This window comes from Oncorhynchus nerka, unplaced genomic scaffold, assembly GCF_034236695.1.
Source record: "Oncorhynchus nerka isolate Pitt River unplaced genomic scaffold, Oner_Uvic_2.0 unplaced_scaffold_686, whole genome shotgun sequence".
Classification (NCBI taxonomy): domain Eukaryota; kingdom Metazoa; phylum Chordata; class Actinopteri; order Salmoniformes; family Salmonidae; genus Oncorhynchus; species Oncorhynchus nerka.
Genome location: NW_027040477.1, coordinates 220,419 through 248,394, shown reverse-complemented (window position 1 = coordinate 248,394; position 27,976 = coordinate 220,419). Strand labels below are relative to the sequence as shown.

Genomic DNA, 27,976 nt, shown 5'->3' with positions numbered 1-27,976 from the left:
AATATTATTGGAATATTAACCCCTAGTTATTTGGGTATTTCAGGCCAAAAGGCCAATATAGGTTAAAAAATTGTAGATATAGCGTATAACTGTTAATATTGTCTAATGGTGTCTAGGATCCCCGACATTTACGCAGCTTTTACGCGATTTACCTGATCTGGAACATGAGGGGGGTTCGCAGGAGCAAAAGGCAGACAATCACCAACGGCCTTTTTTCGTTGTAAGTCCTTATAATTAAACACATACCCAAGAATATTTATATATAAACATTTTAAAAATAGTTTGTACTATTTAAAAACTATTTTATGTATTTACAGCCAACATACAGCCAGGAATGATAAAGGTTATGGTTATAGGTGTTATGGACATCTGACACGTCGGGTGACTTGGAATGGTAAAGGTTATGGTTATAGGCGTTATGGACATCTGACACGCAGGACTTTGATGCAATTCTACCGTTCTGTAGGAGCGATTTTTCAAACTCACCGCGAATCCAGGGAACATCGACCCCCGCCCGAAATATTACAGACTGCAACAGGCAAAGAGCCGTGGTTGCCCAAGTACATTGCTCGGAATCAAGCCCACCCGAAAACTACTGTTGGGCCGGGAACTTGCTGCTTCACGAGCCATCGCTCCAGGGACACGGTATGAGACCATTATACAGTTTGGTTATTAGTTATAAGTCTTTTTATTAGTTATAGATCTGTTGACAGCCTATGTTAAAACAAGGACAAATAATGTTTTTTCAGACTGTCCGGAGACAGGCCCAGCAGAATCTGGAACGCTAGAGGGGAAAAGTCACACACCCCCGGTTTCGGCGATTCGTCACAACAAGCGCCAAAAAAGCCGAGGTATTTTAACTATGTACTGTTAATATATATTATTATAACGGAAAGGTATTTGACATTTGTATGTAGCTAACATATATATTTTTATATCTAATAACGTAATTATGTATGTATTATTTTCATTCAGACTCCGCACCGGCGAAAAACGGCACAGACGGCAACATACATCTAGAGCTGGGGGATTCCGGCGCCCCGAGCATTCCGAATGAAACACCCGAGAGACCTGTTTTTAATGACATGTCAGATGTTGATGACCAGCTATTCTGTGATGCGGCCAACCTTATAGACCCAGTCAATTCTACGGCCTCAATACCTGCAGACGAACAAGAAAGGTTTTTCACATTATTTTCCAGGGCTTTGAAATCGAGGAATGTTTTGCTATACAAACGACTGGGGGATTTAATTGAGAGACAGTACAGAGACGATATGTTATTCTGGCATAGAACAATTCCACGCATGTTAAACAGCAACCCCATTAAAAAACGCAAATACAGACGCTAAAATCATACATGTAACACCAACCATTACAGAAAGACCCCACCCCCCCAAAAAAACGAACACCCTTAATTATCCAAAAATGGCAGAACTAACGCAACACGGGGAGACAGTTGAAAGCCTCTTATCCCAGATTCCAGCCGAACTCCTAGAAGTTATTAAACATATGAACGAGTCAGGAACGTTAGATGAAAGCATATTAACACAGATTCCAACCGAACTCTTAGAAATGATTAATCGTATGAAAACATGTTATCCCAGATTCCCGAAGCCCTCATAACCTTAATTAATCGTATGAACGCGAGTCAGACAATTTCGGCCCCGACAACCCCGACAACGATAGACAACCCGTAACGCCTAGGTCCGTAGAGTCTGAAACGCCACAAGATGTTTTTGGGGAATTGGACAATTATCTAATAAATCTGGCTGCAGATGTTCATGATAGACGTGTCAGGGTTGTTTACAGGAATAAATTCAACAATACAGAGATTCGACAGTTTTTCAATTTCCTATGTGTGAATCAGAATCTTGACTATGCTGTATTTTACATGATGATAATGGACACTCTGAATGACCTGTTAGAAACAGCAAGAGATTATGGCGAACCTCGTGATGTCTTACAGTTGGAAATATGTGGAGATAGCCTGCATAATTCAGTATCTCTTATTTTACCCAATGGCGAAGCAGATCTTGAACAATTTACAGCGCTGGTAGAACGCCTTGTTCAGTCAAATTTAGCCATCATAGCCGATCGAACCCTAGAGCTTGTAGTACAAATAATACGTCAACCACAGGGGGCGGGGGCAGAGAAGGAAGCTTGATAGCCTAATGCAGTCAGAAATCATAAGCAATAAAAGGGCCTACCTCATAAACGTTCACAATCCCGATAATAAGCTATGTTTTGCAATAGGCCTATCGCATTTACTTAACCCGGATGTACTGATCTGACGGCATTGCAAAAGGCTAGAGAGATCCAAACGGCGGTGGGTCTCGGGATCCATGAAGGCGTGGCATTCTCAGACATTGTCAAATTTGAAAACCTTCTGAATATCAAGATTGTGGTTTTGTACCACAGTAGAGCTAATGCAGCTCTCTTGAAGTTCCAAAACACCCCCCAACCGCACCCCCAGATTCTGTACTTTTATGTGCAAAACGAACATTACTATGCCGTTACAAACGTCACGGCGTTCCTAGGGGCAGCCTATGTGTGTAGATCCTGCCATACCGGCTACAGCCGAAAGGGGGCACTCGTGCCGTTATAACTGTTCGGTATGTCAGGATGCCGAGTGCCCTATGCAGACCCTAAACTTGACACCTTGTGAGGATTGCCATCGCACATGTCGTTCGACCTACTGTTACGATAAACACAAAATTGAAACATGGCACCCTAAGGCCGGTAAATCTGTAAGCATTTGTGCCATTAACAAGAAATGCCCAAAATGTCATTGCAATTACAGCCTTAAAATAGATAGCCCTAAACCACATGTTTGTGGAATCCTACAGTGTCCAATCTGTAAAGGGGTCTGAAAAGCAGAAATGCTGAAGTGGTTCAAGAAGTGACACACGAGTGTTATATTCAGCCCTTGGCTGAAGATGAACCTTCAGAGAAATATGTGTTCTATGATTTTGAGACAAATCAACAATCGGGGATCATTTGCCTATTTTTGTATCTACCATGACATTCACGGGGAAAAGTGGTCTGCAGAAGGATCCAATTGTGCACTACTCTTTCTAAAACATTTTAGAAAACCACAGTACCGAAACTTTATGTTCATAGCGCACAATGCTAGAGCCTACGACACGTACCTTCTTCTGAACCCCTTGATAAAGCAAGGCATAGCGCCGAGGGTCCTAGCGCAAGGGAGTAAAATCCTGTGTTTTGTAGATCCCGCCTTCAACCAGAGATACATTGACAGTTTAAGCTTCTTACCCATGAGATTGGCTCAAATGCCAGAGGCCTTGGGTTTTGAAAACTCTGTGAAAGGCTGGTTCCCCCACTTCTTCACATCTGAGGAGAATCTACACTATATAGGATCATATCCCAGCCCAGAAATGTATGGGTGTGATCAAATCAAATCAAATCAAATGTATTTATATAGCCCTTCGTACATCAGCTGATATCTCAAAGTGCTGTACAGAAACCCAGCCTAAAACCCCAAACAGCAAACAATGCAGGTGTAAAAGCACGTTGTAAATCAAATGTCTCCCAAAGAGCGAGAGAGATTCATGACTTGGTATGAGACAGTAAGACATGGCACCTTTGATTTCCATAAAGAGATGGAATCATACTGTGACAATGATGTGGTTATACTTCGTGAAGGATGCCTCAGATTCAGAGAAGAGGTAATCAAAGATGCAGGTATTGACCCTTGGAGTTGTACAACGATTGCATCGGCATGCATGAAAACATACCGTACACACTATATGCCGACATCCTCTATAGCGATCCCCTCGCCTGACAACTACCGACGCCAGTTCAAGGCCTACTCTAGTGGGTCCATTCAATGGCTAGAGTATATGGCCCAGGATAAAGACATTTTTATTCAACATGCTTTGAATCGAGGGGAGAAGGCGTTTGGCTCTTACCATGTAGATGGCTACACCAAGATTGACGGGGTTGAGACCGTGTATGAGTACAACGGTTGTTTCTTCCATGGTTGCAAATCTTGCTTTGTGCCCCAGAACATATGTGTCCTAACCCAAAATACTTTTGGGGAAATGTACCGAGAGTTTCAAGACAAAGTTGATTCGTTACAGGCTACTTACGGTCTAAAAGTGGTTGTTTTGTGGGAGCACGAATGGACAGCCCTCAAAAAGTCTGATCCTCATGTTCAAGCATTCCTTTCCAGCTTTGACATCCCAGAACCTCTGGAGCCAAGACAGGCCTTGTATGGCGGCCGTACCAATGCTTTGACATTGAGGTATGTAGCGCAACCCGACGAGACAATAGGCTATGTGGATTCATAGCCAGGCTATACAGTAGAGGAATGACTGATACAAAGCACCATTTAATAACAACACTAACAACCAGGCTATACAGTAGTAGAATGACTGATACAAAGCACCATTTAATAACAACAACCAGGCTATACAGTAGTAGAATGACTGATACAAAGCCCCATTTAATAACAACAACCAGGGTATACAGTAGTAGAATGACTGATACAAAGCACCATTAAATATCAACAACCAGGCTATACAGTAGTAGAATGACTGATACAAAGCACCATTTAATAACAACAACCAGGGTATACAGTACAAAGTAACAACAACCAGGCTATACAGTAGAATAATGACTGATACAAAGCACCATTTAATAACAACACTAACAACCAGGCTATACAGTAGTAGAATGACTGATACAAAGCACCATTTAATAACAACAACCAGGCTATACAGTAGTAGAATGACTGATACAAAGCACCATTTAATAACAACACTAACAACCAGGCTATACAGTAGTAGAATGACTGATACAAAGCACCATTTAATAACAACACTAACAACCAGGCTATACAGTAGAATAATGACTGATACAAAGCACCATTTAAAAACTACAACCAGGCTATACAGTAGTAGAAGGACTGATACAAAGCACCATTTAATAACAACAACCAGGCTATACAGTAGTAGAATGACTGATACAAAGCACCATTTAATAACAACAACCAGGCTATACAGTAGTAGAATGACTGATACAAAGCACCATTTAATAACAACAACCAGGCTATACAGTAGAGGAATGACTGATACAAAGCCCCATTTAATAACAACAACCAGGCTATACAGTAGTAGAATGACTGATACAAAGCACCATTTAATAACAACAACCAGGCTATACAGTATTATTTTATAGTCTATTCCTACATGGGTATGTTATGAACATTACGTTTTATTAAAGTTTGTAATAATGTACAAAGACCGGCCTCCAAGGTTTTATTTTTTATTTTTACATAAAACACGTGTGATGCATGTTTAAATATTATTCAAATTTGTTACTTAATTCAAACATGTCTTAAAGGTTGTACGAAATATTTTGGAATTCAATAAAAGGAATTTTAAAAACGGTATCTCACCCTTTAACTATGGGAAAAGCCTATTTAACAACGTCTTCCAGCTCTGTCGCGAAGTAAAATAGAATCAGAGTGTTTGTGTGTGTGGGAGTGGTCTTGGGGCGTAGCAACAGGCATGTGTGTGTGTGTGTGTGTGGTTGTGTGTGTGTTACATAAATCCTAAGGTGGGGGGGTTCAACCAGGGGTCCCAGAGCTCTATCTGTAGAGAATCGTTTGAAACCAAGGTTTACATTATCCGTCATATGGCCTGTCAAGATATAGGCCTACAGCCCGGGTTAAACACTGATATCTAATCAACACACAGGGATTCTAGCAAACCCAATGCAGACAGAACGGTACTTTGAATTCAAAGCCTTTTGGGGGGCTCTAAAACAGACATACAGGGGTGGGGTGTAGCATACATCTCTCAAAAACTCATTCCGTACTTTTAGATAGTTAGGGACAGAAACTCATTCCGTACTTTTAGATAGTTAGGGACAGAACTATTTTTAACGCTGTCAGCATTGCCTTAGCGCAAACATAAAGGCCCGAATATTGAGCTGCACGGACAGATTAAAATAATAATAATAATATTCTGAATAAGTGAATTTCTCCTAATGGATATTTCTGGAGGTGAGTAAATGAAAAACATATTTTAAGATTTGTTTGAATATTATTGGAATATTAACCCCTAGTTATTTGGGTATTTCAGGCCAAAAGGCCAATATAGGTTAAAAAATTGTAGATATAGCGTATAACTGTTAATATTGTCTAATGGTGTCTAGGATCCCCGACATTTACGCAGCTTTTACGCGATTTACCGGATCTGGAACATGAGGGGGGTTCGCAGGAGCAAAAGTCTGGCAGACAATCACCAACGGCCTTTTTTCGTTGTAAGTCCTTATAATTAAACACATACCCAAGAATATTTATATATAAACATTTTAAAAATAGTTTGTACTATTTAAAAACTATTTTATGTATTTACAGCCAACATACAGCCAGGAATGATAAAGGTTATGGTTATAGGCGTTATGGACATCTGACACGCAGGACTTTGATGCAATTCTACCGTTCTGTAGGAGCGATTTTTCAAACTCACCGCGAATCCAGGGAACATCGACCCCGCCCGAAATATTACAGACTGCAACAGGCAAAGAGCCGTGGTTGCCCAAGTACATTGCTCGGAATCAAGCCCACCCGAAAACTACTGTTGGGCCGGGAACTTGCTGCTTCACGAGCCATCGCTCCAGGGACACGGTATGAGACCATTATACAGTTTGGTTATTAGTTATAAGTCTTTTTATTAGTTATAGATCTGTTGACAGCCTATGTTAAAACAAGGACAAATAATGTTTTTTCAGACTGTCCGGAGACAGGCCCAGCAGAATCGGGAACGCTAGAGGGAAAAAGTCACACACCCCCGGTTTCGGCGATTCGTCACAACAAGCGCCAAAAAAGCCGAGGTATTTTAACTATGTACTGTTAATATATATTATTATAACGGAAAGGTATTTGACATTTGTATGTAGCTAACATATATATTTTTATATCTAATAACGTAATTATGTATGTATTATTTTCATTCAGACTCCGGCGAAAAACGGCACAGACGACCACATACATCTAGAGCTGGGGGATTCCGGCGCCCCGAGCATTCCGAATGAAACACCCAAGAGACCTGTTTTTAATGACATGTCAGATGTTGATGACCAGCTATTCTGTGATGCGGCCAACCTTATAGACCCAGTCAATTCTACGGCCTCAATACCTGCAGACGAACAAGAAAGGTTTTTCACATTATTTTCCAGGGCTTTGAAATCGAGGAATGTTTTGCTATACAAACGACCTGGGGATTTAATTGAGAGACAGTACAGAGACGATATGTTATTCTGCCATTTTTGTATAATTAAGAGTGTTCGTTTTTTTTTCTTTCTGTAATGGTTGGTGTTACATGTATGATTTTAGCGTCTGTATTTGCGTTTTTTAATGGGGTTGCTGTTTAACATGCGTGGAATTGTTCTATGCCAGAATAACATATCGTCTCTGTACTGTCTCTCAATTAAATCCCCCAGTCGTTTGTATAGCAAAACATTCCTCGATTTCAAAGCCCTGGAAAATAATGTGAAAAACCTTTCTTGTTCGTCTGCAGGTATTGAGGCCGTAGAATTGACTGGGTCTATAAGGTTGGCCGCATCACAGAATAGCTGGTCATCAACATCTGACATGTCATTAAAAACAGGTCTCTCGGGTGTTTCATTCGAATGCTCGGGCGCCGGAATCCCCCAGCTCTAGATTTATGTGGTCGTCTGTGCCGTTTTCGCCGGTGCGGAGTCTGAATGAAAATAATATATACATAATTACGTTATTAGATATAAAAATATATATGTTAGCTACATACAAATGTCAAATACCTTTCCGTTATAATAATATATATTAACAGTACATAGTTAAAATACCTCGGCTTTTTTGGCGCTTGTTGTGACGAATCGCCGAAACCGGGGGTGTGTGACTTTTTCCCTCTAGCGTTCCAGATTCTGCTGGGTCTGTCTCCGGGCAGTCTGAAAAAACATTATTTGTCCTTGTTTTAACATAGGCTATCAACAGATCTATAACTAATAAAAAGGCTGATAACTAATAACAAAACTGTATAATGGTCCCATACCTTGTCCCTGGAGCGCCGGTTTGTACAGAGTTGGTTAAATCCGCTCTTTTGCTCCCCGTTTACATGGCTAATAATCTCCAAGCTGCTCTAAGCGGTGTTGTTTGTGTGAATATTGTTTTCCATAAAGTTAATAACCCCCCCCCTAAAACGAAATATGAAATGACCTCTTCCCCTATCGTTAAAGCGTGAGATGCATTTTTAAAACCAGTGATTAAATTCAAAATATTTAGTACCTACATTTTAACACATGTTATAATTCCAAAATGTTTACTATTTCTTACAGATAAAGGGTCCTGTTAGCCCCGACCTGTAACTGACAGTTAGACTTACAGGTTATGTCGTTGTCTTTTGTTTGTATTGTTTATGTGTCCGCTGTGCGGGGAAAATGATAATACAAGCGGAACTACGTAGCTAATACTGTTGTAACTGGGGATCCTTATTGTAGCAACACACTTTTGTAGGGAAGGCAATCCTGCTGTTGAAGAGTGTATGTTAGGATGAAGTGTGAATTCATGCCAGGAATAATAAGTGTGAAGTTTGATTTCCTCCCTTCTGTAATAAGCAGCCAATGAGGTATTTTTTCCTTTATTCATGTGTTTAATCTGAACCCGTTATAACGCCGGTTAAACTGTTATGTATGTAAGCACTTCAGAGTTATACCAAGCTAATAAGTCACTCCTAAGATAATGTTGTAAGAGTGTGCTTAACTGTATTTTTAATTTACTTTATAGTTCTCACTGAAGGGGATAATTCTCACTGAAACTACAGAATAAAGCCGCCAGTTAAAATCATGGAACGGTTGTGCTCGTGGTTACTGAAGGGAGCTACAAGACCATTATTCGTTTCGAATTCACCAACTCAAAGACGCTTGCCCGCTCCATCATAACTCCGTAAGTTTTCCCTCCCTGTGTAGATCAAACGTCCTGCCTGTAAATCCTGGGTATGCCCACATCATTAATGAATAAGATGTGTAGAAAACTGTTTAGCCATAGTTAAAGGCCTTTCATAAAGAGCCTGTCATGATTGCCTGTGCCACATGTTTAACACGTATTGCTTGTTACCGAATACTACTGTTGTACATTTAATATCTACTAGCCGATTTCGTCGCATTTGCACAAATTCTGTCCTGTTACTGTGGTCTTTTTAAAAGTCAATAAATATGTGTGTAGAGTGTACATGTTTGTTTCACTGTAGATCTGTTTAAGACCTCCTAGAAACACCTAATTTCATCCCACAGCATTAATTAATAAGCTGTGTAGAAGCTGTTTAGCCATAAGTAAAGGCCTTTCATAAAGCGGCTGTCATGATAAACCTGAATCTGAAATTACCTTTAGGATCTTTTCTTTGGGGTTCTAATCTCCCCAGGTGTACAGGCCCTGCAAATCCTTAGGCTGGAGCCATCTGGAAGCTCTGTGCCTGTACATATAAAGAGAACTCAATAGGAAACTAGGCTGAGAAACATTATTTAGATGGCTGTTTAATTGTTGTTTAAAGCCTGAAATGGACAATAGCCCCAGACATTCCTGCTTCATAGATAACAACCATAAGGGAGATAAAACTGGGGGGTGTAGGGGGGGCATGGGCCCCAAAAGTTCAAACACCCCTCAACACATGACCACACGAACAGGGGGGCGGGGCGGGGCACATATTCTGTACATGTCATCAGGTCATAAGGTCAGCAATCAATCAAATTTGACAGGCGCCGTATCCTATTACTCTCTAATGAATCACCACACTGTGTTGTAGAAACTGGTTTCATTAATAGAATGAATCACCACACTGTGTTGTAGAAACTGGGTTCATTCATTAATAAAATGTAAAAACTTTCTCGTTTAGAAATCATTGATCTTGTTGTTATTGGGCTTCTTGTTGTTTGTAAATATTGTAGAATGTTTATTTGTTTATTTCTTGAGACGACACAACAATGTAGTTTATGTATATATATGTGTGTGTATAAACTCAATTCAACTGAATGAAAAGATGTGACTAATAAAGGATCATCAACCAGATGGAAGAAGAGAGGTGGAAATGTTTTAATATTGATCACAATATGACAGTACAGTAATAGATGGAAGAAGAGAGGTGGAAATGTTTTAATACTGATCACAATATGACAGTACAGTAATAGATGGAAGAAGAGAGGTGGAAATGTTTTAATATTGATCACAATATGACAGTACAGTAATAGATGGAAGAAGAGAGGTGGAAATGTTTTAATACTGATCACAATATGACAGTACAGTAATAGATGGAAGAAGAGAGGTGGAAATGTTTTAATATTGATCACAATATGACAGTACAGTAATAGATGGAAGAAGAGAGGTGGAAATGTTTTAATATTGATCACAATATGACAGTACAGTAATAGATGGAAGAAGAGAGGTGGAAATGTTTTAATACTGATCACAATATGACAGTACAGTAATAGATGGAAGAAGAGAGGTGGAAATGTTTTAATATTGATCACAATATGACAGTACAGTAATAGATGGAAGAAGAGAGGTGGAAATGTTTTAATACTGATCACAATATGACAGTACAGTAATAGATGGAAGAAGAGAGGTGGAAATGTTTTAATATTGATCACAATATGACAGTACAGTAATAGATGGAAGAAGAGAGGTGGAAATGTTTTAATACTGATCACAATATGACAGTACAGTAATAGATGGAAGAAGATATGTGGAAATGTTTTAATATTGATGTCACGTTCTGACCTTTATTTCCTTTTGTTTTGTATTCATTATTTAGTATGGTCAGGCGTGAGTTGGAGTGGGCAGTCTATGTTTGATTTTCTATGATGTGGGGATTTCTATGTTTTCGGCCTAGTATGGTTCTCAATCAGAGGCAGGTGTCATTAGTTGTCTCTGATTGAGAATCATACTTAGGTAGCCTGGGTTAGACTGTTTGTTTGTGGGTGATTGTCTATGTTGATGGCTTGTTTCAGCACAGTTCGCATTAGCTTCACGGTTGTTATTTAGTTTATTGTTTTTGTATAGTGTTTCAGTGTTCAGTGTTTTCTTTAATAAAATTAATGATGAACACGCCGCATTTTGGTCCTCCGATCCTTATCGCCTCTACCTCTTCAGATGAAGAGGAGGACGACCGTGACAATTGATCACAATATGACAGTACAGTAATAGATGGAAGAAGAGAGGTGGAAATGTTTTAATATTGATCACAATATGACAGTACAGTAATAGATGGAAGAAGAGAGGTGGAAATGTTTTAATATTGATCACAATATGACAGTACAGTAATAGATGGAAGAAGAGAGGTGGAAATGTTTTAATACTGATCACAATATGACAGTACAGTAATAGATGGAAGAAGAGAGGTGGAAATGTTTTAATATTGATCACAATATGACAGTACAGTAATAGATGGAAGAAGAGAGGTGGAAATGTTTTAATATTGATCACAATATGACAGTACAGTAATAGATGGAAGAAGAGAGGTGGAAATGTTTTAATATTGATCACACTATGACAGTACAGTAATAGATGGAAGAAGAGAGGTGGAAATGTTTTAATACTGATCACAATATGACAGTACAGTAATAGATGGAAGAAGAGAGGTGGAAATGTTTTAATACTGATCACAATATGACAGTACAGTAATAGATGGAAGAAGAGAGGTGGAAATGTTTTAATATTGATCACAATATGACAGTACAGTAATAGATGGAAGAAGAGAGGTGGAAATGTTTTAATATTGATCACAATATGTATTAATATTGATTTAATATTGACACATCATTCTATGGTACAATTTTTGATCAGACACTAATCATTATGTTGTTACTACTGTAAGATACTGAGAGAACAGGACACTCATCATTCTGTTGTTACTACTGTATGATACTGAGAGAACAGGACACTAATCATTCTGTTGTTACTACTGTATGATACTGAGAGAACAGGACACTAATCATTCTGTTGTTACTACTGTATGATACTGAGAGAACAGGACACTAATCATTATATGTTGTTACTACTGTATGATACTGAGAGAACAGGACACTAATCATTCTGTTGTTACTACTGTATGATACTGAGAGAACAGGACACTAATCATTCTGTTGTTACTACTGTATGATACTGAGAGAACAGGACACCAATCAATATATATTGTTACTACTGTATGATACTGAGAGAACAGGACACTAATCATTCTGTTGTTACTACTGTATGATACTGAGAGAACAGGACACTAATCATTATGTTGTTACTACTGTATGATACTGAGAGAACAGGACACTAATCATTCTGTTGTTACTACTGTATGATACTGAGAGAACAGGACACTAATCATTCTGTTGTTACTACTGTAAGATACTGAGAGAACAGGACACTAATCATTATGTTGTTACTACTGTATGATACTGAGAGAACAGGACACTACTTAGTCTGTTGTTACTACTGTAAGATACTGAGAGAACAGGACACTAATCATTCTGTTGTTACTACTGTATGATACTGAGAGAACAGGACACTAATCATTATATTACTACTGTATGATACTGAGAGAACAGGACACCAATCATTCTGTTGTTACTACTGTATGATACTGAGAGAACAGGACACTAATCATTCTGTTGTTACTACTGTATGATACTGAGAGAACAGGACACCAATCAATATATATTGTTACTACTGTAAGATACTGAGAGAACAGGACACTAATCATTATGTTGTTACTACTGTATGATGCTGAGAGAACAGGACACTAATCATTCTATGTTGTTACTACTGTATGATACTGAGAGAACAGGACACTAATCATTCTGTTGTTACTACTGTATGATACTGAGAGAACAGGACACTAATCATTATGTTGTTACTACTGTATGATACTGAGAGAACAGGACACTACTTAGTCTGTTGTTACTACTGTATGATGCTGAGAGAACAGGACACTAATCATTCTGTTGTTACTACTGTATGATACTGAGAGAACAGGACACTAATCATTCTGTTGTTACTACTGTATGATACTGAGAGAACAGGACACTAATCATTCTGTTGTTACTACTGTATGATACTGAGAGAACAGGACACTAATCATTATGTTGTTACTACTGTATGATACTGAGAGAACAGGACACTAATCATTCTATGTTGTTACTACTGTATGATACTGAGAGACCAGGACACTGGGTGCATTTCAACAGTCTAAAGTGGCCTCCTCTCCTTTATCTGAAAACACAAGACAGGTCAAAGTAACATGGTGGCCTCCTCTCCTTTATCTGAAAACACAAGACAGGTCAAAGTAACATGGTGGCTTCCTCTCCTTTATCTGAAAACACAATAGAGGTCAAAGTAACATGGTGGCCTCCTCTACTTATCTCCTCTCCTTCATCTGGACTCATCTGAGAACACAATAGAGGTCAAAGTAACATGGTGGCCTCCTCTCTTTATCTCCTCTCCTTTATCTGGACTCATCTGAGAACACATTAGAGGTCAAAGTAACATGGTGGCCTCCTCTCCTCATCTCCTCTCCTTTATCTGGAGTCATCTGAAAACACAATAGAGGTCAAAGTAACATGGTGGCTTCCTACCTGGACATTACTTTCACCTGTCCGGTTCTCTCATGTCAGAAGGGGGAAAGGAACATATGAATTCAAACATCACCAGTACTGACTGATGGGAGAGCTATTGACTTGTGTGTGGTGATAAAGTATGTAACTCAATAGCTCTGTTGAGACACATATTGCCACGACGGTAGGCCCTTAACTCCACCTTGGGAGCACCATTCACATAACCCCCACCGTGAGCCTATGGACATGAGTCACCATGACGGTAGGCCCTTAACTCCACCTTGGGAGCACCATTCACATAACCCCCACCGTGAGCCTATGGGCATGAGTCACCATGACGGTAGGCCATTAACTCCACCTTGGGAGCACCATTCACATAACCCCCACCGTGAGCCTATGGACATGAGTCACCATGACGGTAGGCCCTTAACTCCACCTTGGGAGCACCATTCACATAACCCCCACCGTGAGCCTATGGACAGGCTGGACTATTAACTCAATGTTTTTACCTCGGTGTTATGGATTATCATCGTCTTCATCAGACAGGAAATACATCAGGTAAACAGGGTTCTGAGGCGTCTCCTTCAAGGGTCAGTAATTTGTATTTATTTTATTTTTACCTTCATTTAACTAGGCAAGTCAGTTAAGAACAAATTCTTATTTTCAATGACGGCCTAGGAACAGTGGGTTAATTAACTGCCTGTTCAGGGGCAGAACGACAGATTTGTATCTCGTCAGCTCGGGGTTTTGAACTTGCAACCTTCCGGTTACTAGTCCAACGCTCTAACCACTAGGCTACGCTGCCGCCCCAGTAATGTCATGGCAAGAATAGTCTCACTGGCTTTGCTGCACAATTTCTTATATAACCCCGACTATAAATGTCATACAACCCACATTTAGAATGACAGTCTTCAGTGGTCCACTTTAAGTCTATCACTCAAATTCAAGTCCCTCAACTTAGTACACCCTTACAGTTAGAATGTCAATTTACAAACGGGATCAAATATAGACAGTTTTTTACCAGTATTAACTTTTTATCATTACAGCCCCAGTTTATCCCTGCCTTACACTGTCGGGAGTGGCATAGTAATGACAGATCGGTATCTCAATGCATTCTTAGTCTCACTTACTTTACATTTCGCAGTGTGCAGAACTCCACAACCCAAATAAACAGGGCTGACCAGGCACTCCTCCTTCTGGCGCGTCTTGATGTTCTTCTTCAGATTTTCAGTTCGTCCTTCCAATGGCACATGTTCAAAGTGGATGGCCCTTGATAATGCCTCTCACCTGAGCTGCCAGTGTCCTTTACAGTCCATTATGTCTTGTCCATTGCTCGGACTCAGTTCTCACGGTAGGAGAACCGTGTATAAAAACATTCTGGCTTGGTTAAATATTGCATAGTAAAATTGTTTAACTAATTATAACATGTTTAAAAGGCCCTACACCCAAACAAGGGCACTGCGTTCATCCACCTCTGGCCTGCTCGCCTCCCTACCACTGAGGAAGTACAGTTCCCGCTCAGCCCAGTCAAAACTGTTCGCTGCTCTGGCCCCCCAATGGTGGAACAAACTCCCTCACGACGCCAGGACAGCGGAGTCAATCACCACCTTCCGGAGACACCTGAAACCCCACCTCTTTAAGGAATACCTAGGATAGGATAAAGTAATCCCTCTCACCCCCCCTCCCCCTGAAAAGATTTAGATGCACTACTGTTCCACTGGAGGTCATAAGGTGAATGCACCAATTTGTAAGTCGCTCTGGATAAGAGCGTCTGCTAAATGACTTAAATGTAAATGTAAAAGGTCTGTACTAAAGATTTTAATTAAATAAAGGGTGACCCTCACACAACAATAAGATAGAGAGAGAGGGAGAGACCCTCACACAACAATAAGAAAGGTAGAGAGGGAGAGACCCTCACACAACAATAAGATAGAGAGAGAGGGAGAGACCCTCACACAACAATAAGATAGGGAGAGAGGGAGAGACCCTCACACAACAATAAGATAGAGAGAGAGGGAGAGACCCTCACACAACAATAAGAAAGGTAGAGAGGGAGAGACCCTCACAAAACAATAAGATAGAGAGAGAGGGAGAGACCCTCACACAACAATAAGATAGGGAGAGAGGGAGAGACCCTCACACAACAATAAGATAGAGAGAGAGGGAGAGACCCTCACACAACAATAAGATAGGGAGAGACCCTCACACAACAATAAGATAGGGAGAGACCCTCACACAACAATAAGATAGAGAGAGAGGGAGAGACCCTCACACAACAATAAGATAGAGAGAGAGGGAGAGACCCTCACACAACAATAAGATAGAGAGAGACCCTCACACAACAATAAGATAGAGAGAGTCCCTCACACAACAATAAGATAGAGAGAGTCCCTCACACAACAATAAGATAGAGAGAGTCCCTCACACAACAATAAGATAGGGAGAGACCCTCACACAACAATAAGATAGAGAGAGAGGGAGAGACCCTCACACAACAATACGATAGAGAGAGAGGGAGAGACCCTCACACAACAATAAGATAGAGAGAGACCCTCACACAACAATAAGATAGGGAGAGACCCTCACACAACAATAAGATAGAGGGAGAGACCCTCACACAACAATAAGATAGAGAGAGAGGGAGAGACCCTCACACAACAATAAGATAGAGAGAGAGGGAGAGACCCTCACACAACAATAAGATAGAGAGAGAGGGAGAGACCCTCACACAACAATAAGATAGGGAGAGTCCCTCACACAACAATAAGATAGGGAGAGACCCTCACACAACAATAAGATAGGGAGAGAGGGAGAGACCCTCACACAACAATAAGATAGGGAGAGAGGGAGAGACCCTCACACAACAATAAGATAGGGAGAGTCCCTCACACAACAATAAGATAGGGAGAGAGGGAGAGACCCTCACACAACAATAAGATAGGGAGAGAGGGAGAGACCCTCACACAACAATAAGATAGGGAGAGTCCCTCACACAACAATAAGATAGGGAGAGACCCTCACACAACAATAAGATAGGGAGAGTCCCTCACACAACAATAAGATAGAGAGAGTCCCTCACACAACAATAAGATAGGGACAGTCCCTCACACAACAATAAGATAGGGAGAGACCCTCACACAACAATAAGATAGGGAGAGAGGGAGAGACCCTCACACAACAATAAGATAGGGAGAGACCCTCACACAACAATAAGAAAGGTAGAGAGGGAGAGACCCTCACAAAACAATAAGATAGAGAGAGAGGGAGAGACCCTCACACAACAATAAGATAGGGAGAGAGGGAGAGACCCTCACACAACAATAAGAGAGAGAGGGAGAGACCCTCACACAACAATAAGATAGGGAGAGACCCTCACACAACAATAAGATAGGGAGAGACCCTCACACAACAATAAGATAGAGAGAGAGGAGAGACCCTCACACAACAATAAGATAGAGAGAGAGGGAGAGACCCTCACACAACAATAAGATAGAGAGAGACCCTCACACAACAATAAGATAGAGAGAGTCCCTCACACAACAATAAGATAGAGAGAGTCCCTCACACAACAATAAGATAGAGAGAGTCCCTCACACAACAATAAGATAGGGAGAGACCCTCACACAACAATAAGATAGAGAGAGAGGGAGAGACCCTCACACAACAATACGATAGAGAGAGAGGGAGAGACCCTCACACAACAATAAGATAGGGAGAGAGGGAGAGACCCTCACACAACAATAAGATAGGGAGAGACCCTCACACAACACTAAGATAGAGAGAGAGGGAGAGACCCTCACACAACAATAAGATAGAGAGAGAGGGAGAGACCCTCACACAACAATAAGATAGGGAGAGTCCCTCACACAACAATAAGATAGGGAGAGACCCTCACACAACAATAAGATAGGAGAGAGGGAGAGACCCTCACACAACAATAAGATAGGGAGAGAGGGAGAGACCCTCACACAACAATAAGATAGGGAGAGTCCCTCACACAACAATAAGATAGGGAGAGAGGGAGAGACCCTCACACAACAATAAGATAGAGAGAGAGGGAGAGACCCTCACACAACAATAAGATAGGGAGAGTCCCTCACACAACAATAAGATAGGGAGAGACCCTCACACAACAATAAGATAGGGAGAGTCCCTCACACAACAATAAGATAGAGAGAGTCCCTCACACAACAATAAGATAGGGACAGTCCCTCACACAACAATAAGATAGGGAGAGACCCTCACACAACAATAAGATAGGGAGAGACCCTCACACAACAATAAGATAGGGAGAGAGGGAGAGACCCTCACACAACAATAAGATAGGGAGAGACCCTCACACAACAATAAGATAGGGAGAGACCCTCACACAACAATAAGATAGGGAGAGACCCTCACACAACAATAAGATAGGGAGAGAGGGAGAGACCCTCACACAACAATAAGATAGGGAGAGACCCTCACACAACAATAAGATAGGGAGAGACCCTCACACAACAATAAGATAGGGAGAGTCCCTCACGCAACAATAAGATAGAGAGAGACCCTCACACAACAATAAGATAGGGAGAGAGGGAGAGACCCTCACACAACAATAAGATAGAGAGAGAGGGAGAGACCCTCACACAACAATGAGATAGGGAGAGAGGGAGAGACCCTCACACAACAATAAGATAGAGAGAGTCCCTCACACAACAATAAGATAGAGAGAGACCCTCACACAACAATAAGATAGGGAGAGAGGGAGAGACCCTCACACAACAATAAGATAGAGAGAGAGGGAGAGACCCTCACACAACAATAAGATAGAGAGAGAGGGAGAGACCCTCACACAACAATAAGATAGAGAGAGAGGGAGAGACCTTCACACAACAATAAGATAGGGAGAGTCCCTCACACAACAATAAGATAGGGAGAGAGGGAGAGACCCTCACACAACAATAAGATAGGGAGAGTCCCTCACACAACAATAAGATAGGGAGAGACCCTCACACAACAATAAGATAGAGAGAGAGGGAGAGACCCTCACACAACAATAAGATAGGGAGAGAGGGAGAGACCCTCACACAACAATAAGATAGGGAGAGTCCCTCACACAACAATAAGATAGAGAGAGACCCTCACACAACAATAAGATAGGGAGAGAGGGAGAGTCCCTCACACAACAATAAGATAGGGAGAGAGGGAGAGACCCTCACACAACAATAAGATAGGGAGAGTCCCTCACACAACAATAAGATAGAGAGAGAGGGAGAGACCCTCACACAACAATAAGATAGGGAGAGTCCCTCACACAACAATAAGATAGAGAGAGAGGGAGAGACCCTCACACAACAATAAGATAGAGAGAGAGGGAGAGACCCTCACACAACAATAAGATATAGAGAGAGGGAGAGACCCTCACACAACAATAAGATAGGGAGAGACCCTCACACAACAATAAGATATGGAGAGTCCCTCACACAACAATAAGATAGAGAGAGTCCCTCACACAACAATAAGATAGAGAGAGAGGGAGAGACCCTCACACAACAATAAGATAGGGAGAGAGGGAGAGACCCTCACACAACAATAAGATAGGGAGAGTCCCTCACACAACAATAAGATAGAGAGAGTCCCTCACACAACAATAAGATAGGGAGAGTCCCTCACACAACAATAAGATAGGGAGAGACCCTCACACAACAATAAGATAGAGAGAGTCCCTCACACAACAATAAGATAGGTGAGAGACCCTCACACAACAATAAGATAGAGAGAGTCCCTCACACAACAATAAGATAGGGAGAGTCCCTCACACAACAATAAGATAGGGACAGTCCCTCACACAACAATAAGATAGGGAGAGACCCTCACACAACAATAAGATAGAGAGAGTCCCTCACACAACAATAAGATAGGGAGAGTCCCTCACACAACAATAAGATAGGGAGAGTCCCTCACGCAACAATAAGATAGGGAGAGTCCCTCACGCAAAAATAAGATAGAGAGAGTCCCTCACACAACAATAAGATAGAGAGAGACCCTCACACAACAATAAGATAGGGAGAGACCCTCACACAACAATAAGATAGAGAGAGTCCCTCACACAACAATAAGATAGGGAGAGTCCCTCACACAACAATAAGATAGGGAGAGTCCCTCACGCAACAATAAGATAGGGAGAGTCCCTCACGCAAAAATAAGATAGAGAGAGTCCCTCACACAACAATAAGATAGAGAGAGACCCTCACACAACAATAAGATAGGGAGAGACCCTCACACAACAATAAGATAGGGAGAGACCCTCACACAACAATAAGATAGAGAGAGTCCCTCACACAACAATAAGATAGGGAGAGACCCTCACACAACAATAAGATAGGGAGAGTCCCTCACACAACAATAAGATAGGGAGAGTCCCTCACACAACAATAAGATAGAGAGAGACCCTCACACAACAATAAGATAGGGAGAGACCCTCACACAACAATAAGATAGGGAGAGACCCTCACACAACAATAAGATAGGGAGAGACCCTCACACAACAATAAGATAGGGAGAGACCCTCACACAACAATAAGATAGAGAGAGACCCTCACACAACAATAAGATAGGGAGAGACCCTCACACAACAATAAGATAGGGAGAGTCCCTCACACAACAATAAGATAGGGAGAGACCTGGGACTGGGAAGTTCTCAGTGTCCCAGCCAAGGTCTCCCCGGATCTGGCTCAGACAGATAGTCTGTTATCAAAACACTAGACACATTGTTCCCAAACGTTGATTCTGACTAAAACCACACCCAGTATTATAATATAATCATCGAATGAGTCTAACACTTACACACATGTGTTATAATAATCTAATGATTCAAATTAATTTCATACCATCACATGGTATCAGACCTATGGTTTCATACAATCACATGGTATCAGACCTATGGTATCATACAATCACATGGTATCAGACCTATGGTATCATACAATCACATGGTATCAGACCTATGGTATCATACAATCACATGGTATCAGACCTATGGTTTCAGGACTGTAACATTCTAATCATTTATTAAAACACATTTCCTTATCAATCCACCCTTAAATAACTAGATGATACATCCTGAAACTAATATCCTACAAGGAAACATAACAAATAATCCTAATTAATACAAGGGAATATAATGTACATCAGATATTCATTCATGACTGTTATCGGTCTAAATCCCATTGTAACACTTCTATTAGGATTTGTATTACAAGCTTCATAACAATACGGTCTCATCCCTCCAAAATAACAGTCTCATCCAACACTGGCTCCTCATAGCTTCATAACAATACGGTCTCATCCCTCCAAAATAACAGTCTCATCCAACACTGGCTCCTCATAGCTTCATAACAATACGGTCTCATCCCTCCAAAATAACAGTCTCATCCAACACTGGCTCCTCATAGCTTCATAACAATACGGTCTCATCCCTCCAAAATAACAGTCTCATCCAACACTGGCTCCTCATAGCTTCATAACAATACGGTCTCATCCCTCCAAAATAACAGTCTCATCCAACACTGGCTCCTCATAGCTTCATAACAATACGGTCTCATCCCTCCAAAATAACAGTCTCATCCAACACTGGCTCCTCATAGCTTCATAACAATACGGTCTCATCCCTCCAAAATAACAGTCTCATCCAACACTGGCTCCTCATAGCTTCATAACAATACGGTCTCATCCCTCCAAAATAACAGTCTCATCCAACACTGGCTCCTCATAGCTTCATAACAATACGGTCTCATCCCTCCAAAATAACAGTCTCATCCAACACTGGCTCCTCATAGCTTCATAACAATACGGTCTCATCCCTCCAAAATAACAGTCTCATCCAACACTGACTCCTCATAGCTTCATAACAATACGGTCTCATCCCTCCAAAATAACAGTCTCATCCAACACTGGCTCCTCATAGCTTCATAACAATACGGTCTCATCCCTCCAAAATAACAGTCTCATCCAACACTGGCTCCTCATAGCTTCATAACAATACGGTCTCATCCCTCCAAAATAACAGTCTCATCCAACACTGGCTCCTCATAGCTTCATAACAATACGGTCTCATCCCTCCAAAATAACAGTCTCATCCAACACTGGCTCCTCATAGCTTCATAACAATACGGTCTCATCCCTCCAAAATAACAGTCTCATCCAACACTGGCTCCTCATAGCTTCATAACAATACGGTCTCATCCCTCCAAAATAACAGTCTCATCCAACACTGGCTCCTCATAGCTTCATAACAATACGGTCTCATCCTCCAAAATAACAGTCTCATCCAACACTGGCTCCTCATAGCTTCATAACAATACGGTCTCATCCCTCCAAAATAACAGTCTCATCCAACACTGGCTCCTCATAGCTTCATAACAATACGGTCTCATCCCTCCAAAATAACAGTCTCATCCAACACTGGCTCCTCATAGCTTCATAACAATCCCTCCAAACGGTCTCATCCCTCCAAAATAACAGTCTCATCCAACACTGGCTCCTCATAGCTTCATAACAATACGGTCTCATCCCTCCAAAATAACAGTCTCATCCAACACTGACTCCTCATAGCTTCATAACAATACGGTCTCATCCCTCCAAAATAACAGTCTCATCCAACACTGGCTCCTCATAGCTTCATAACAATACGGTCTCATCCCTCCAAAATAACAGTCTCATCCAACACTGGCTCCTTATAGCTTCATAACAATACGGTCTCATCCCTCCAAAATAACAGTCTCATCCAACACTGGCTACTCATAGCTTCATAACAATACGGTCTCATCCCTCCAAAATAACAGTCTCATCCAACACTGGCTACTCATAGCTTCATAACAATACGGTCTCATCCCTCCAAAATAACAGTCTCATCCAACACTGGCTACTCATAGCTTCATAACAATACGGTCTCATCCCTCCAAAATAACAGTCTCATCCAACACTGGCTCCTCATAGCTTCATAACAATACAGTCTCATCCCTCAAAAATAACAGTCTCATCCAACACTGACTCCTCATAGCTGAAAGAAACGGAATCCTCTGCTGGCCCTTGAAGCTCGAACTCGTCATCACACAGACCAGCGCTGGAAATCGGTCCATACCTCATCACCATCTGTTGCCCTACCGACCTCTCCAGAGTCTTGATAAGCAAAACTGTCACACAAGGTACCAAACAAACCCCACACAGAACCCCACACAGAACCCCACACAGAACCAAAACACTCATACAGGTGACGGTTGCCCACAACACAGTGATAATGACATGTTTCCATTTCCCAAACACTGTCAAACCAATTTGTTAGAGAAATATCGACCCCAGAGTTTTCAGCCAATTCGTGAGCTAGGGTTGTTAATAAAGTAGTGTAGACTACAGTAGACTACATAGACCTGTTTTACCCATTAATAAAGTAGTGTAGACTACAGTAGGCTACATAGACCTGTTTTACCCATTAATAAAGTAGTGTAGACTACAGTAGGCTACATAGACCTGTTTTACCCATTAATAAAGTAGTGTAGACTACAGTAGGCTACATAGACCTGTTTTTTCCCATTAATAAAGTAGTGTAGACTACAGTAGGCTACATAGACCTGTTTTACCCATTAATAAAGTAGTGTAGACTACAGTAGGCTACATAGACCTGTTTTACCCATTAATAAAGTAGTGTAGACTACAGTAGGCTACATAGACCTGTTTTACCCATTAATAAAATAGTGTAGACTACAGTAGGCTACATAGACCTGTTTTACCCATTAGTAAAGTAGTGTAGACTACAGTAGGCTACATAGACCTGTTTTACCCATCAGTAAAGTAGTGTAGACTACAGTAGGCTACATAGACACAGTGTCTCCTGACCCCTCCTGTCTCAGCCTCCAGTATTTATGCTGCAGTAGTTTATGTGTCGGGGGGCTAGGGTCAGTTTGTTATATCTGGAGTATTTCTCCTGTCCTATTCGGTGTCCTATGTGAATTTAAGTTTGCTCTCTCTAATTCTCTCTTTCTCTCTTTCTTTCTCTCTCTCGGAGGACCTGAGCCCTAGGACCATGCCTCAGGACTACCTGACATGATGACTCCTTGCTGTCCCCAGTCCACCTGGCCGTGCTGCTGCTCCAGTTTCAACTGTTCTGCCTTATTATTATTGGACCATGCTGGTCATTTATGAACATTTGAACATCTTGGCCATGTTCTGTTATAATCTCCACCCGGCACAGCCAGAAGAAGACTGGCCACCCCACATAGCCTGGTTCCTCTCTAGGTTTCTTCCTAGGTTTTGGTCTTTCTAGGGAGTTTTTCCTAGCCACCGTGCTTCTACACCTGCATTGCTTGCTGTTTGGGGTTTTAGGCTGGGTTTCTGTACAGCACTTTGAGATATCAGCTTATGTACGAAGGGCTATATGAATAAATTAGATTTGATTTGATTTGATAGACCTGTTTTTACCCACCAATCAACACACAGAGAAATAAACAAAACATTATAATTTAATAGAGATATTGGTGATTTTATAAACTAAATCTGATCAAAATTATATTTTGTCAATGAAATGAATGAATGTATTGTGTACTAATCAAATATATTAAACATGTCGTTAAATTTGTAGTGTAGTCCTATTCATTGTGCTAATATTATATGTTCATTATGTTCTGACCCACCGACTTTAACTCAGAAAACAATTGTCCCGAAGCCAAACCTAGTTGACAAACCCTGTTTTATAGTATTCCATGGCCTTTACTGGCCAACTGCTGTTATGGTTATGATATACTATGGTGTTGTGTCACTAGACTTTGACCAGATATTATTACATCCAAAGATCAACTGAACCTAGAACATAGATACAGAGACACTTGTCATCAGGAAGGTTCTCTCTCAACACAACGGAAAATATCTCAATGACTTGATATGTTCTGGTTGTGAATTCAGGCTACAAGGTAAGAATCTTCCCAGTGATTATTGTAAAGTGTGTAGAGACATTCAATGTCTGGTGTTATTTTAGTATAGTGAATGACAGTAAAACACTCAGATGTAACAGTCCATTTCACCTGGGACAGCTACGTGACAGTTCAATCATACAAAATGGTGCTAACTGGGTTTAGTCAAGTCACATTCAATAACATGTTGTTCATATAGCTAACTGGGTGTAGTCAAGTCACATTCAATAACATGTTGTTCATATAGCTAACTGGGTGTAGTCAAGTCACATTCAATAACATGTTGTTCATATAGCTAACTGGGTTTAGTCAAGTCACATTCAATAACATGTTGTTCATATAGCTAACTGGGTGTAGTCAAGTCACATTCAATAACATGTTGTTCATATAGCTAACTGGGTGTAGTCAAGTCACATTCAATAACATGTTGTTCATATAGCTAACTGGGTGTAGTCAAGTCACATTCAATAACATGTTGTTCATATAGCTAACTGGGTGTAGTCAAGTCACATTCAATAACATGTTGTTCATATAGCTAACTGGGTGTAGTCAAGTCACATTCAATAACATGTTGTTCATATAGCTAACTGGGTGTAGTCAAGTCACATTCAATAACATGTTGTTCATATAGCTAACTGGGTGTAGTCAAGTCACATTCAATAACATGTTGTTCATATATTCGTATATCGCGGTTATTTTACAATTTGTATATTTTTTATGTATAAATTGTAAGTCGTCTTTCAGAATATCAGAACATTTGTTGTTTTCTAAATTACAATGAGCTCCTGCTTCCTGTGTAATTTGGTATTAAACCACTGAACAGACTTTTCTTAACATTGTTATTATGAACTGAATTCAGTAACAGCATAATAATATCATACCTGTTGAACAAAACAACACACTAGAATGAGAGAAATTATTAAAAGAGAAAGTGAGACATTATTATTATTAATTCCACTACATTGATTATATTATATTATATATTATAATTATTATGTATTATATTGTTATTATTAATATTTGTATTATTATTATTATTATTATTAGTTGGACATGGAGAAAAGGTGAAAAATATCAATCACAACTACATGTTCATAAATCACCTGACTGTTTGGATGTGTCTGTTAGTAAATTCTTATTTCTAAGAGATAATAAATAAAAGCGAACAATTGACCTTCAATAATTAGTTGTTAACCACAACCAACATGTTGGATCTCTGTTTAGTTGTCACTGTGTTAACCACAACCAACATGTTGGATCTCTGTTTAGTTGTCACTGTGTTAACCACAACCAACATGTTGGATCTCTGTTTAGTTGTCACTGTGTTAACCACAACCAACATGTTGGATCTCTGTTTAGTTGTCACTGTGTTAACCACAACCAACATGCTGGATCTCTGTTTAGTTGTCACTGTGTTAACCACAACCAACATGTTGGATCTCTGTTTAGTTGTCACTGTGTTAACCACAACCAACATGTTGGATCTCTGTTTAGTTGTCACTGTGTTAACCACAACCAACATGTTGATCTCTGTTTAGTTGTCACTGTGTTAACCACAACCAACATGTTGGATCTCTGTTTAGTTGTCACTGTGTTAACCACAACCAACATGTTGGATCTCTGTTTAGTTGTCACTGTGTTAAACACAACCAACATGTTGGATCTCTGTTTAGTTGTCACTGTGTTAATAACCACAACCAACATGTTGGATCTCTGTTTAGTTGTCACTGTGTTAAACACAACCAACATGTTGGATCTCTGTTTAGTTGACACTGTGTTAACCACAACCAACATGTTGGATCTCTGTTTAGTTGTCACTGTGTTAACCACAACCAACATGTTGGATCTCTGTTTAGTTGTCACTGTGTTAACCACAACCAACATGTTGGATCTCTGTTTAGTTGTCACTGTGTTAACCACAACCAACATGTTGGATCTCTGTTTAGTTGTCACTGTGTTAACCACAACCAACATGTTGGATCTCTGTTTAGTTGTCACTGTGTTAACCACAACCAACATGTTGGATCTCTGTTTAGTTGTCACTGTGTTAACCACAACCAACATGCTGGATCTCTGTTTAGTTGTCACTGTGTTAACCACAACCAACATGTTGGATCTCTGTTTAGTTGTTACTGTGTTAACCACAACCAACATGTTGGATCTCTGTTTAGTTGTCACTGTGTTAACCACAACCAACATGTTGGATCTCTGTTTAGTTGTCACTGTGTTAAACACAACCAACATGCTGGATCTCTGTTTAGGGGTCAGTTCTCTAAAATGAGTCTCTCTGAGGAGAGCGAGGAGGGGGGTCCTGCCTCTAAAAGGAGTCTCTCTGGAGAACATGACACCAAAGCTAAGAGGTGAGATGACAATGTTGTTTTAGAATTGATTAAGAGTTTGTTTCTAAAACGGTACATCCACCATTTTTTCACATTTTTATTTTTCCTCAGAAATTATTGCTGATGGCCTTCATGTGTTATTTTTCCTCAGAAATGATTGCTGATGGATGCCTTCATGTGTTATTTTTCCTCAGAAATGATTGCTGATGGATGCCTTCGTGTGTTATTTTTCCTCAGAAATGATTGCTGATGGATACCTTCATGTGTTATTTTTCCTCAGAAATGATTGCTGATGGATGCCTTCATGTGTTATTTTTCCTCAGAAATGATTGCTGATGGATGCCTTCATGTGTTATTTTTCCTCAGAAATGATTGCTGATGGATACCTTCATGTGTTATTTTTCCTCAGAAATGATTGCTGATGGATACCTTTGTGTGTTATTTTTCCTCAGAAATGATTGCTGATGGATGCCTTCATGTGTTATTTTTCCTCAGAAATGATTGCTGATGGATGCCTTCATGTGTTATTTTTCCTCAGAAATGATTGCTGATGGATGCCTTCATGTGTTATTTTTCCTCAGAAATGATTGCTGATGGCCTTCATGTGTTATTTTTCCTCAGAAATGATTGCTGATGGATGCCTTCATGTGTTATTTTTCCTCAGAAATGATTGCTGATGGCCTTCATGTGTTATTTTTCCTCAGAAATGATTGCTGATGGATGCCTTCATGTGTTATTTTTCCTCAGAAATGATTGCTGATGGATGCCTTCATGTGTTATTTTTCCTCAGAAATGATTGCTGATGGATACCTTCATGTGTTATTTTTCCTCAGAAATGATTGCTGATGGATGCCTTCATGTGTTATTTTTCCTCAGAAATGATTGCTGATGGCCTTCATGTGTTATTTTTCCTCAGAAATGATTGCTGATGGATGCCTTCATGTGTTATTTTTCCTCAGAAATGATTGCTGATGGATGCCTTCATGTGTTATTTTTCCTCAGAAATGATTGCTGATGGATACCTTCATGTGTTATTTTTCCTCAGAAATGATTGCTGATGGATGCCTTCATGTGTTATTTTTCCTCAGAAATGAT

General features: G+C 40.4%; 2 long non-coding RNA genes across 2 annotated transcripts; one reads left to right on the top strand and one right to left on the bottom strand.

Annotated features, from left to right (window-relative positions):
• The first annotated feature begins 777 nt into the window (after nucleotides 1-777).
• Nucleotides 778-1,383, top strand: LOC135571221 (uncharacterized). Its single transcript, XR_010463689.1, has 2 exons — nucleotides 778-851; nucleotides 976-1,383. It is a non-coding gene; the product is annotated as an uncharacterized LOC135571221 (long non-coding RNA).
• Nucleotides 1,384-7,665: 6,282 nt separating this feature from the next.
• Nucleotides 7,666-8,194, bottom strand: LOC135571218 (uncharacterized). Its single transcript, XR_010463686.1, has 3 exons — nucleotides 8,061-8,194; nucleotides 7,855-7,956; nucleotides 7,666-7,730 (listed from the first exon to the last, which is right to left on the bottom strand). It is a non-coding gene; the product is annotated as an uncharacterized LOC135571218 (long non-coding RNA).
• Nucleotides 8,195-27,976: the final 19,782 nt, after the last annotated feature.